This window comes from Bos indicus, chromosome 11, assembly GCF_029378745.1.
Source record: "Bos indicus isolate NIAB-ARS_2022 breed Sahiwal x Tharparkar chromosome 11, NIAB-ARS_B.indTharparkar_mat_pri_1.0, whole genome shotgun sequence".
NCBI classification, from domain to species: Eukaryota; Metazoa; Chordata; class Mammalia; order Artiodactyla; family Bovidae; genus Bos; species Bos indicus.
Genome location: NC_091770.1, coordinates 84,964,726 through 84,977,829, shown reverse-complemented (window position 1 = coordinate 84,977,829; position 13,104 = coordinate 84,964,726). Strand labels below are relative to the sequence as shown.

General features: G+C 45.9%; 1 long non-coding RNA gene across 16 annotated transcripts in view; it reads right to left on the bottom strand.

The window, feature by feature from the left end:
- LOC109566376 (uncharacterized) overlaps positions 1-13,104 on the bottom strand; it is a 63,500-nt gene that overhangs the window by 15,137 nt on the left and 35,259 nt on the right. For 6 of the 16 annotated variants that reach the window (XR_011569382.1, XR_011569378.1, XR_011569383.1 and 3 more), the window contains 3 exons: positions 7,171-11,573; positions 4,978-5,214; positions 1,897-3,967 (listed from right to left, as the gene is read on the bottom strand). This is a non-coding gene — a long non-coding RNA (uncharacterized lncRNA). Of the gene's footprint in view, positions 1-1,896; positions 3,968-4,977; positions 5,277-7,170; positions 11,574-13,104 lie in introns of all 16 variants that reach the window. The other 10 variants (XR_011569387.1, XR_011569390.1, XR_011569392.1 and 7 more) reach the window with 9 other exon arrangements.

Genomic DNA, 13,104 nt, shown 5'->3' with positions numbered 1-13,104 from the left:
CCTAGGCCTGAGACTGATCCTATCTCTCTTGCCTCTGGTATTTAGGCATATCTCCTTTTGCTACCATAATTCCCCAAGCTGCAGCCCTTATCATCCAGTATGGTTATTGTGAATGGTCTTCCTGTCTCCCTGGTTACACTGTGAAACACACAGTAATTGCCAGGATGGGAGCACCATTCACCGAAGTCATACCACCCAGAATAGGGTTTAGAACAAAGCAAATGATCAAAAAATACTTAATAAATGAATGAGAATGATTACTGAATTAATCAAGTGTGAAGGTAAGGAATTAGAGGGCACACAGGAAACAGTCTGCTTGGGATGCTGTTAACCCAGAGGACTGTGGGGGTGGCTCCCCTACTCCCTCAAAGTCCTGGCACAAATGTCACCTTCTTAGCAAGGTGGTCACTGATCACTGAATTTAAACCCTCTCACTCTGCACTCCCCACCCCCTTTCCTCCTGCTTTTCTCTAAAGCCCTTGTCATCATGGAAAAGTGAGAATGAAAGTGTTAGTTGCTCAGTCATGTTCGACTCCTTGGGACTCCTAGCTCACCAGGCTTCTCTGTCCATGGAATTCTCCAGGCAAGAATACTGGAGTGGGTAGCCATTCCCTTCTCCAGGTGATCTTACCAACCCAGGCATTGAGCCCAGGTCTCCTGCATTGCAGGTAGACTCTTTACTTTCTGAGCAGGCAGGGATTTTGTTTGCTTTGCCTATTGCTATACCAAGAACAATGTCTGATGTACTTCAGGTACTCAGGGCACATTATACTGAAAATGAATGAATGAATGTCAAGCATTCATGACTCTTGTCGTAGCTGACAGGTTTGTTAGAAAAGGGAGTGATCATTTTAGCCTAAGGCTAACGACTCCTTTGAAGTTCAAGGTCCATAAAACCAATTTTAATAGATTCCATTTATCAAAAAAACAAAGAATATTCTTTTGATGATCTTATTTACTCATTAGATACTCATCTTATCTACTACTATCTCAGACTAAACCAATGGAAGGATCAAATGTCACTGATATAAAATTCAAATATTAAACTAGTAATAATATCAAAAAGAATCAATAATAAGGCTAACACTTCACCGCTTTTACTATGGGCTAGGCTCTGTCTCAAGCATATGACATGTTTTATTTTGCTTTGCTATTTTTTTAATACTTATTTTTATCTATTTGGCTGTGCCGGGTCTTAGTTGCAGCACTTGAGATCTTCCATCTTCATTGAGGCATGAGGGATCTTTTAGTTGTGGCCTGTGGGGTCTAGTTCTGCAATCAGGGATCAAACCCAGACCCACTTCATTGGGAGCATAGAGTCTTAGCCACTGGATTACCAGGGAAGTCCCCATATGACATGCATTAACTCATTTAATCATCACTTTAACCCTATTAGTTAGTATTATTATTTTCCCATTTTACAAATCAGAGCACTGAGGTGTGGAGAGCTTAAGCAATTCTCTTGAGGTCACAGAGCTGCAGTGTGGGGAAATCCAGAGGTCATGGTGAAAAGTGAAAGTCATTCAGTTGTGACCAACTCTTTGTGACCCCATGGACTATACAGTCCATGGAATTCTCCAGGCCAGAATACTGAAGTGCATAGCCTTTCCCTTCTCCAGGGGATCTTCCCAACCCAAGGATCACACCCAGGTCTCCTGCATTGATTCTTTACCAACTGAGCTATCAATTAGTATTATTAATTCCCCATTTAACAAATCAGAGCGCTGAGTTGCAGAGAGGTTAAGCAATTCACTTGAGGTTACAGAGCTGCAGTGTGGGGAATCCAGAGGTCATGGTAGAACAGAAGAAATGCAACACAGCAAAGAGCTTGCATTCAAGCTCTTAACCGAGTCACATGTTCAAGTAACCTCGTTTTCTAAACTTCGATAACCTCACCTGGAAAATGAGGAGGATGGTACATGTTCACGTGGTTGTTGAGAGGCTGACAGTCATTATATGAATACGTGAAAGTGCAGTCAAAACAAGAGCTTCTAGGGGGACTTCCCTGGTGGTCCAGTGGTTAAGACTCTGTGCCCCCAATGCAGGTGGCACAGGTTCAGTCCTTGGTCAGGGAACTAAGATTTCACATGCTGAAGGCCTTGGCCAAAAACAAACAAACAAACAAGACATGAGCTACTCTTACTCATTGGGTAACATTATGATGTTAATATTTTTATCCCATTCAATGTTATGACACTATTATAATTACTACATGATTGCCTCCATCTCATTCCAGGAAATAAACTTTGCTCTTGTTGGCAATTCATTCATACATCCTGGGCATAAATTGTTTTCACTTGTCTCTCGTGTCCCCAAGCAGCCTACAAGCTGAGTTGAGGTTCAGATCTTCTGGGAGGTAGAGATGGTCTCAGCCCACACCAAACGTTACAGGATCTCTTCATTTTAAAAGCAAGAGAGTCTGGTTAGTTGACATCAAAGGTGTGAATTTAAAGACCTCTGCCACCTGATGAAGATTCTTTAGTGTTAAAACAAGTTCTGGGGTTTCCCTGGTGGCTCAGTGGTAAAGGATCTTCCTGCCAATGCCAGAGAAGTGAGTTCAATCCCTGATCCGGGAAGATCCCACATGCTGTGGAACAACTAAGCCCACGAGCCACAACTACTGAGCCTGAGCTCTAGAGCCCACGAGCCACAACTACTGAAGACCGAGCACCCTAGAACCTGTGCTCTGCAACGAAAGGGGCCAGCGCCATGAGCAGCCCGAGCACCGCATCTGGAGAGTAGCCCCCGTTCGCTGTAACTAGAGAAAGCAGAAACAAAAAGCCAGCACAGGCTAAAAGAAAGAAAGAAAGAAAATTTAAAAACCAAGTTCTGCCTCGAGGCCTTTCTCCCCATCTGCCCTCTTTGGACAATGTTTTCCCCTTCTGTCTAGGAACCAGTTAGTTCTCACTGCTCACGCTGCCTCTTCAGAGAAGCACCCTCAGGCCTCCAGGCAGAACGGATGCCCTACTCCCTGCTCAGTCCATGCCCACACATCTCCACTGGCACTGCCACAGCCCTGATGCAGACTCAGTTGCATAAATGGTAAGTATCTGTCTCCACTAAAATATAAGTTGGATGAAGCCAGAGACCATCTCTATCTTTTTCAGCATTGGAACCCAGGGCCCTTTTTAACTACAACAGCTTGCCTGCAGAAGGTGCTCACTAAAATATTCTGAGTGAAAGAAAGCACCCATTGGCCACTTCGGGGAAGCCCCAAGCTCTCTGAGCCTTGGTTTCCACGTCTGTCAAAGAATCTGCTTGGCCATGGCGTGATTGCAGTGGATACTGCAGTGAGAGCTCTCATGGCACAAAAAGTGAACAAGCAAGCAGGGACTGAGGTGCCACAGTTTCTATCCAAAGCATTTTAGGAGGTGAAAAATGGCCTCCAAGACAGAGTTACACACCAGACATTGTTATTTGGAGCAAAAGCAACCAGGAGGGAGAAAAGGACATATGTTGACTTGGAGGGCAGAAGGAATTCCAAGCTCTGCAGTATCTTTGGAATTCCTGGAGCCCTTTCAGCATGAATCGGGTTACACGGGAGATATATTTGGGTTTTACCATCCACTCAGGGGTGCTTCACGTTGGCCATGGAGATGAATCTTAACTTACTATAAATAGAATGAAGAGAGGTCTGTTGCTAAATTATTTATTGCACATTCCATCTTGCCTGAAGCAATGATGTTTTTAGGTTCCACAAAAGTAGCTGTGTATAGTCTGTAGTCATTACATAAAGGAAACTCTGACAGTTTAGATTATAAACCATAAATTATCTGTTCATCAGCTGGTGAAGAGCACACAGTGTGACTATTGTGTTAGTGCAGGAGACTAGAAATAGATATCTCCCAAACACTCTGTCCACATTTGCCATAAAGATCCACTAATCAATGTTTGTTTTCCATCCTGTAGAATGAAAAGCAGAATTTCCTCTCCTTTACCTGATGGGTCCTGCATGGCTTCCCAGGGCCTGTGGAGAGACAGTCAGGCTTAGAGGAATCTTCCCAACACAATACAGAATAAATTCCTTACAAAGCTTCACATTACAACAGATAGATTGAGAAAGCCCTTCACATTCCTCCCTTTAATTGCAATAGGTTTGAGGTTGAGGGAGATTTCTCAATAGGGAAACAACTCATATACCTCTTTCTCTCTCTTTTTTTTTTTAATAAATGAAGGTATTTTCCTTTCTAGAAAGGCATTTTTCAGGCCCAAATTTTTATTCCTCTTTTTGTTTCTATCTCCTCCAATCTTTTCCTATAATCAGTTAATAATGATCATTCATTTGGTTATTCATTTAGCAAACATGTATTAATGCCTATCATGGGTTGAACTCACTATCTGTGTAGATAACGCCACTGGCCTTCCTCCAGCTCAGCCTGGGCACCTTGAGCCCCTTCTCCTGAAAGCCTTCTCTTCCTCCAGTGCTCTTATCCTTCAGATCTTAGCTCAGATTTTACCAACCTGGGGACTCTTTTTGATCATCAAGCTGGATTCCACCTCTTTGGTGTCCCCACACCCAATGTACACACTCCATGCTCTCATTTTCCTCTGTCCAACCTCTCCCAGAACTTCCTACATTTTGAATATATCTGGTGACATGTTCCCTACATGGAGTTACATATGCGGATGCATTTCAGCATCACATTAGGGGCTTCCCTGGTGGCTCAGACAGTAAAGAATCTGCCTGCAATGCAGAAGGCCTGGGTTTGATCCCTGGATTGGGAAGATCCCCTGGAGAAGGAAATGACAACCCACTCCAGTATTCTTGCCTAGAGAATCCCATGGACAGAGGAGCTTGATGGGCTATAGTCTATGGAGTCACAAAGAGTCAGACACAACTGAGCAACTAACACTTTTAGTTTTTCACTTTTCATCATCAGATCGATCATGATCGATATGTATTTGTTGAGCTACCAACCTGTTTGCAAACAGTCACAAAATCGAGAGTAGCTTCTGCAGTCGAAGTTTCTTACTCACCACGTAGTCATGTACTCCTCTCTGCAGCCCTTCTCAGAGTGGCTGTCCTCCAGGGCCCTCTCAGGGGGCCTGGGCTGCGTCCAACTTGAGACTCTGCCATCTTTTGGACTGAGTCAGCTGGCAGATGCAGAGCAGAACGTGTCTAGTGGACACCTCGGTCTGGAAGGGACGCACGTCTTGCTCATCCACCATCCTTTGGCCAGAATTAGTCACATGACTCATCAAGGGGAAGGGCAGCTGGAGAATAGAGGGGTGATCCTCTGTTATAAGTGGATGCAGCTAGGATCGGCCACAGGCACCTAAAAGGACGATGAGGATGCTGATGGGCAAAGACATGGGTGGGGAAGGCAAGCAGATAGCATGAGCAAGGGCTGGGGGAGGGAAACAAGAAATAATAATAACAAAACACTAATGATTTGGGGGCTTCCCTGGTGGCTCAGTAGTAAAGAATCCGCCTGTCAATGCGGGAGACACATGAGACACGGGTTTGATCCCTGGGTCAGGAAGATCCCCTGGAGAAGGAAATGGCAACCCACATCAGTATTCTTGCCTGGGAAACCCCATGGACAGAGGAGCCTGGTGGGCTACAGTCCATAGAGTCACAAAGAGTTGGACATGACTGAGTGACTGAAACATGCACACACAATGATTTGGGAGGAACTATAATAAATGAAGAGATATCTTATAGAGGCATCTAGTCCCTCAAGGATAATAGGCTGAAGAAAGTTATGGATAGGTCGTTGAGTGGGCAGATAAATGGACAGATGGATTTGCACCTGTGGTTAGGACCTGCGACATTCTTCTGTAGAGAGGTGCAAGGTGAACTGGGATGCCGGTCCTCCCAGCATCCTATACATCTCTCCCCACCCATCTTGAAGTGGACACATGAGGAACTACAGAAAGGCAGGAACCCCGAATGAAGGGATGAGAGGCTGGATGCCCTTGAGAGTCTGGCCCTCCAGAGATGCTCTTAGGAAGCCTTTTGACTTTGCTTTCATTCATTTGTGAGTTAGTCTCTCATGTCTTTATCTGCTGCCTCCAGCCTGACCACAGGACAGAGAAGTGAAGGGAAATAACAGGTGTACTCTACTCGCAGACAATGGCTTCTAAAAGCATGTGCACAGGCTAACAGGATAGAAGTTAAATTCTGAAAGCAAGGTAGAGCTTATCTGGACCCCTGTTCATGGAAATGATGAGGACTCCGAAACCCTGGGGTGGGGATGGGGTCCGCCACCCATGTGATAAGAGCAGAACAAGGACCCTGGTCTCTCCCAGCTGAAGTGTGTGCCAGGGAATCAGGCCTAAAATGAGAGAGTGAGCGAGTGTGTGAGCAGGTGCTGAGTGCTATGGGGAAAAGGGAAGGCTAAACAGGTGAAGGGGGACCAGAAATGCTGGGATGCTGGCAAGGCATGGAAGGCAAGGTGCAAGAGCTGGGTGACGCTGAGCCAAGTCTTGAAGGAGATGAGAGGTGAACCATGTAAACATCAAGGGAAGACACTATCGGGGTCAATGAGAGGCTCGAAGACAAGGTGTGACGTGGAGAATACATTTCAAAAAGATCACCTTGGCTGCTCGGTTGAGAATAGACCTTGAGAGGTAAGATGTGGGGAGACCATTTGAAGGTTATGGGAGTGACCTAGGCAAGAATGATGCACTAAATTCATAATCAAAACTATAATGCTCCAGGCAAAGGCTTGATAGATTGCATACGTTAATCACTTATAAACTAAGCAGAGTAAATATTAAAAACTTCTAATTCTATTTTTCAGATGATACAAAGAAAAACCAGAATTCAGACAAGGCAAGACCTTCCCCAATGTCACAAATGACATACCTAGGTGTAGTTAATGGCAGAGACACGCTTCAGATTCTAACTTATCATTAATTAACACTAATCATTGTTAATAGTCGATTAACGATGTTGTGATAGTTTCAGGTGGACAGCAAAGGGACTCAACCATACACATACATGCATCCATTCTTCTCCCGGGGGTAATTTTTTAAAGCATGGAGTAAGATATGAAGAGTCAGAAGAAAATAATAAAACTAGGAAAATTCATCAGACCAGAGAGTAGAAGAACAGATGGGGAGGAAGAGCAGGACCCTGATTCAGGCTCGTTTCTCTGTTTCTCCATCTGAAACTCTCTCCTCCCCTTTTTCCTTGCACCTGTCTTCATCAGAGAGGGTCCTCACCCCGTCCCTCTTGCAGATTAGTAAAGTTGGTGAAAAGCTGATAAGCTCTGCAGACCCCTGGCCTTCCGTCTGCTAGAGCCTGCATTGCGCTGAGGTCGATGCTGCAGTTCCAGGCTCCTTTCTCAGCTGGCTTTGGGCTCTAGTCCGCCGACGCATATCCTGGAGGAGGGACAGGAATGCTAGGGGACGGGAATGCTGGGGTGTTTTCCCTCTCTGTCTTCGCTGCAGCCTTTCCAGCCCAGCTGGTGACCTCGCCCCTGGCCTTGGGCAAACTCACCTCACCCCACTGCCATCCAGTATCAGATGACACTGACTTTCCTTCTTGTGTGAATCTCTGGGTTGCTTTGTTCTATTTATTACTTATTTGGCTTCTCCAATGTAGCTAACACCCTAGATTAAATTCCTCCCATTTTAAACACCGAAAGTGACTTCTGTTTCTCTTGAATGACAGACAGACATCCTTTCCACCAACAGACAACCATGCAATCTCAAGTGTGCCATTTCAAAACCATAGGAGACAGGACTTCAGTTTTGAAGTACCTGCCTTAAGGATGAGTTCCACTGCAGATTGATAATGCTACCCGAAAAAATTCCCTTTGAATAGAAGTCAAACTGTTTGTAGTGAGAAAAGCAATTTTGAAAGAATGATCATCAGTGCCTTTAAAAGTTTTCACGATGAATTAAGACACATTATCATCCACAAATTTTCTAAAAGATTCATCAATATTTAATTTGCTTCTCCAAATCACATTAGGATTAACATTACAAAGCAAACAGGCTTTTGTTCTAAGGAAAAATGTATCAGGGCTATGCAGTGGTTTTATCTGACACCTCTGTTAGCATAATACAGTGGAAGGGAGTATATTTGTGTTTGTACTCACAACAGATTCTGTTTCTGAATTTCTGCCCTTGGCTACTTTTACAAACTAAACATCATTTAACCAGCGGGAAGACATGGTACACAAAACTTTACAGCAGCAGGATATGTTCCCTAATATTTGGCTAATCTTTGGGTGATCTCAAGAGGAGCTAGTGGAAGAATGTTAAGAGTTAGCAGGGGGTATGTGAACCTCTCTTTTTATTACCTGGCTCAGCTAACACTTTGCAAGATGTCATGGCACAAGAATCTAATCATTGCCTCCAGAATCTCTTCACTGCTCTCTTCAGAACAAATCTGTGTCAGGTTCCTAAGTGCTAAGCTTGAATAGATCTGCTCTTAATAATTAATCCTTTCCTTAAAGTGCTTTGATTTTTCAGATTCGGCTGAGTATATATTTGGCAACTCTAAGCCTGTTGTGCCAAAACAAAATTGTAATGTTGATGGGGGGTGCTTAGCTGCTCAGTTGTGTCCGACTCTTTGAGACGCCATGGACTGTAGCCCGTCAGGCTCCTGTGTCCATGGAATTCTCCAGGCAAGAATACTGGAGGGGGTTGCCATTTCCTCCTCCAGGAGATCTTCCCAACCCAGGGATCAAACCCAGATCTCATGCATTACAGGAGGATTCTTTACCATCTGAGCCACCAGGGAAGCCCATTGGTGGGGGATCAGGTGTAAGATTCCAGGCCCCATGAGATTTTAGTGGAAGAAGCTCAGATGTGCTGTCTTAACCCTTGAAGAGAAGCTTGGCAGTCGTCACCTCCCCAGAAGAGGCATATTTAGCCTGAATTAAACACCCCTGCCTGCTGGTTCCCATGCAAACTGTCTTTGCTTGTTCTGTGTGTCTCTTTGTGTACATATGTGTCTTTGCTTGAGCTGTTGCTTTCCTCACTTCACCCCTGTTACTCTGTATTCTTTTCTGAAGATTCAGCCATTGCCTCCTCCAGGAAGCCTTCTTTGATTCCTCTCCCACCCCCAACACCTCCCCACCAACACACACACACCCTGACCCCAGCTTTCCTGCAGCTCCTCTGCTTCCTTCTGCACATAATTCCAAGATGATCTCCTTGTGGGTCTGCAGCTACCTGCAGACTCCGAGTTCCTGCAGAGTATGGACTGTCTCTGGATGCGAGCATGTATACTCAACAGCTGCTCTGTCCCTGTTCCCTGAACACAGCTGAAGGGAGCTGACCAGAGCAGCTGATCATCTTTGAAGTCGAGATCGTGCCTCCAGCAAAACTGCAAAAGGCAGCAGCTCCTCCAGCTCGCGATCTGTGACCATTTCAGGACACAGAGGAACATTCATCTCTCTCCTGTAAAACTGCCTGTGTACCGACGCCGCTTGCTTGCATTCTTCCTTTTCGTTTTGGCTTTCTTCCTGAGAGAATTACACAACCTCCTGTCCTCCTCCCCATGCTGCACCTCCAGCTCTGAAGCCCATGAATAAAGAAAGATAGCTGGGACTCCAGGATCCCGTTACAAATTCAATACGTGCATACCTTTCCCGGGAGCCCTGCAGACTTGCATTTTCTTTAGAATGGCAAAGCTTAACAGGCCTCAGATAGGACTCAGAAACCTGAAAGGGCTTTATGAGGTCGGCCAGGATTGTCTCCTCCTAAATGGGAATGTAATGGATAACACGGGGCTTCCCAGATGGCTCAGTGGTGAAGAATCCGCCTGCCAATGCAGGAGACACAGGTTCAGTTTCTGGGTTTAGAAGATCCCCTGGAGAAAGAAATGGTAACCCGTTTCAGTATTCTTGCCTTGGAAATCCCATGGGCAGAAGAGCCTGGGGGGCTATAGTCCATGGGGTCGCAAAGAGTCGGACAAAGCACACGCGCGCGCGCGCACACACACACACACACACACACACACAGAGTAGATAACACTCAGCCAGAACTAGGCCAGGAAAGCCTTCACTATTTGCTTCCTGCAATGCCAGGCCAGTTATTATACTTCATGGCAGCTCGGCCTCTTCATTTCCAAAATAAGGTCAATGCCATGTAATTGCACAGTGCTTGGGAAGGATTAATAACACAATGTTAACGCAGAATCGGGCACCTAATACCCCAAAATGGGTAGAAATGATAACAATAATAATATATTTTTATTCCAAACTGTTAAAGATCAAATTATAAATCCGCCCCGCTCCACTCATATGTTGGAGGCCTAACTCCAGAATGTGACCTTATTTGGAGGGTCTTTACAGAGTTAATCAACTTAAAATGAGGTCACTAAAGTAGGCCCTGTGTGTGTTAGTCTCTTTGTGTTCCCATAGACTATAGCCCTCCGGTCTCCCCTGTCCATGGAATTCTCCATGCAAGAATACTGGAGTGGGTTGCCATTTCCTCCTCCAGGGAATCTTCCTGACCCAGGGATAGAATCCAGGTTTCCCGCAATGCAGGTGGATTCTTTACCATCTAAGCCCCCAGTGAAGTTAACCCAGTATAAATAGTGTCATTATAAAGAGAGGAAATTTGGACACAGGCATGGACAAAGGAGAACTCCGTGTGAAGAAGAAGGCAGTCTGGGGTGATACTTCTATAAGCTAAAGATGCTAATGAAGCCAGCAAAACCAGGTGGGAACATGGAACAGTCTCCCTCAGGGGCACAGAAAGAACCAACCCTGCTGACACAGTGATCTTGGATTTTCAGCCTCCAGAGCCGGGAGATGCTGATGAAATCCTGTTGCTCGAGCACCCAGTTTGTGATAGTTTACCTGCACTGAAACTGAGAACAGAGACGTTCCACTGGAACGACAGCACAGCAAGGGAGGCAGAGCCGGACGACGCTGCAGTTAGTGTGAGTCTTTCTGGAATGAAAACCCTCATTGCTGTCTACAGGTAACATATTGCTTGCCATGGTCTCCATCCACACCCCGCATGTCCCCTTTCTCCAGCCCCTGTCCTGAGCCCCTTCCTCTGAACACTCAAGACACACCACCTCATTTTTCTTTGACACATTCTCCTCTCCTGCCTTGCACTTCAGTTAGGATGACAGACTTCCCAGGAGAGATCCTAATTTAACTGATCTAGGGTGGGGCTCAGAAAATCACACTTACTTTAAATGCTCTTAGAATGATCTTCATATGCAGGGGAGTGAGGATTCTGCCTTACCCCAGGCCCTGAGAGCAGGTCCACAGCCTCCTTCCCTGGTATCCACTGCATGCCATCCAATGGGTGTCCCAGTGGGTGGGAGATGAGTGGACTGAGTCCTAGGTAACAGCTAAATATACCTCTGCAATGCTCCGACCCTGTGGTACCCATTCATCAGTCATGTGCACTTGAACCATCAGGGAAGAGGCCTCACTGCCCACTGCTCGTCCACGCTGCCTGTCACCCACGCTTGATGCCACTCCAGGAGCTTCCTTGCCTTCAGAGATCAGAAATCACTTAGCTCCACACACTAGGGTAAGACCCACTGCACCTCCAGCAGTTCCCAGCCAGCAGCACTTCAGAAAAATCCCACAGGTCACTTTCATATCTCTTCAGAATGAGAACCTTCTGGTGTGGATAGACTGTCTTTTCTGAAATAACAACAATAATAACAAATCAATCAAGAGTCAAGCAAACAAACCCTCTCCCTGTTGAAAATAACTGAGTGTCTCCCCATCACTTTTTTTTTAATATCGACTATATTTCTTGTGCTGTACACTATGCCTTTGTAGCTTATTTTATTTTATTTATTTATTGGCTGCATCGCTTGGCATGTGAGATCTTAGTTCCCCTAGCGTGCTAAGTTGGTTCAGTTGTGTCCTAGTCTTTGCAATCCTATAGACTGTAGTGCAGTAGGCTCCTCTGTCCATGGGGTTCTCTAGGCAAGAATACTGGAGTGATTTGCCATGCCTGCCTTCAGAGGAATCTTCCCAACCCAGGGATCGAACTGGAGTGGCTTGCCATGGGGGGATCTTCCGACCCAGGCATCGAACCTGTGGCTCCTGCATTGACAGGCAGATTCTTTACCACTGATCCACGGGGAAGCCCCTTAGTTCCCTGACCAGGAATCAAACTTGCACCCTTTGCTTTGGAAGTGTGGAGTCTTAACCAGTGAACCGCCAGGGGAGTCCGAACATCACCTGTTTTTAAAAGTTTAAACACTTTATGCGATCTGTCATGGCCTTTGCCATCCTCACTAGCAAAGAAGCTAATCCTTTTCCTTCTCCTGTTGTGTACATGCTGACGTGGGGATAGCTCTCTCTCCTGCAGCAGCCTTTGTCCTGCCTTAGGGCTTCTGCTCCTGTTTGTTCCTTCTGCCTGGACTGTGTCCTTCCCTGTGGACCCACTTGGACTACTTTATCAACACTTGGCTCAGGAATCTCCTTTCCTGAACCCTCCCCACTTAAAACTCTCCATCCGCACCCCACTCCCAGGCGGCCTGGGTCCTCCGGGCTCCTTTTGGCACTCTGGGTTTGTTCTGACAGCCCTTGTTTGTGACGATGTATTTATATGTTCACCTGCCACAATGGTTTGTGGTCCTGAGCACACAGACTGTCTCATTCAAGTCTTTGTCGCCAGCATTTAGCCCAGCATCTGGTACACATTAGATACCCAGCAAACATTTGTTGAACGAATGAGTAAATCACATTCATTGATATTTACGAGTGCTTCACAGTTTACAACATGCTTCAAACGGCACATGGTATGAATAAAAGGGTAAGAAAGTTCACACGGCTCTAGTGGTCCTTCCTGTGAGGGCTCCTGCCAACCCTGACTCAATTTTAAACGAGCTACTCTTCTCCAAGGTCTGCAATGGAAGGACAGCTGTTGCGGGGCGGGGGGAGGCGGGGAGGGTGTTGGTTTTTAAACTTGGGCAAAGGAGGATGAGTTCAGATGTGCTGGGGCAGAGAGGGTGACCAACTTCCTTCCACTGCAGTGTGATTGACCCCATGACCTCAGCCACCCCCTCCTCCAAGCCAAATCCTGGAATTCTGCCATTTACAAGGAAAAGAAAGAAAGAAAGTCACTCAGTCGTGTCCAACTCTTTGTGACCCCATGGACTGTAGCTGACCAGGGTCCTCCGTCCATGGGATTTTCCAGACAAGAATACTGGAGTGGGTT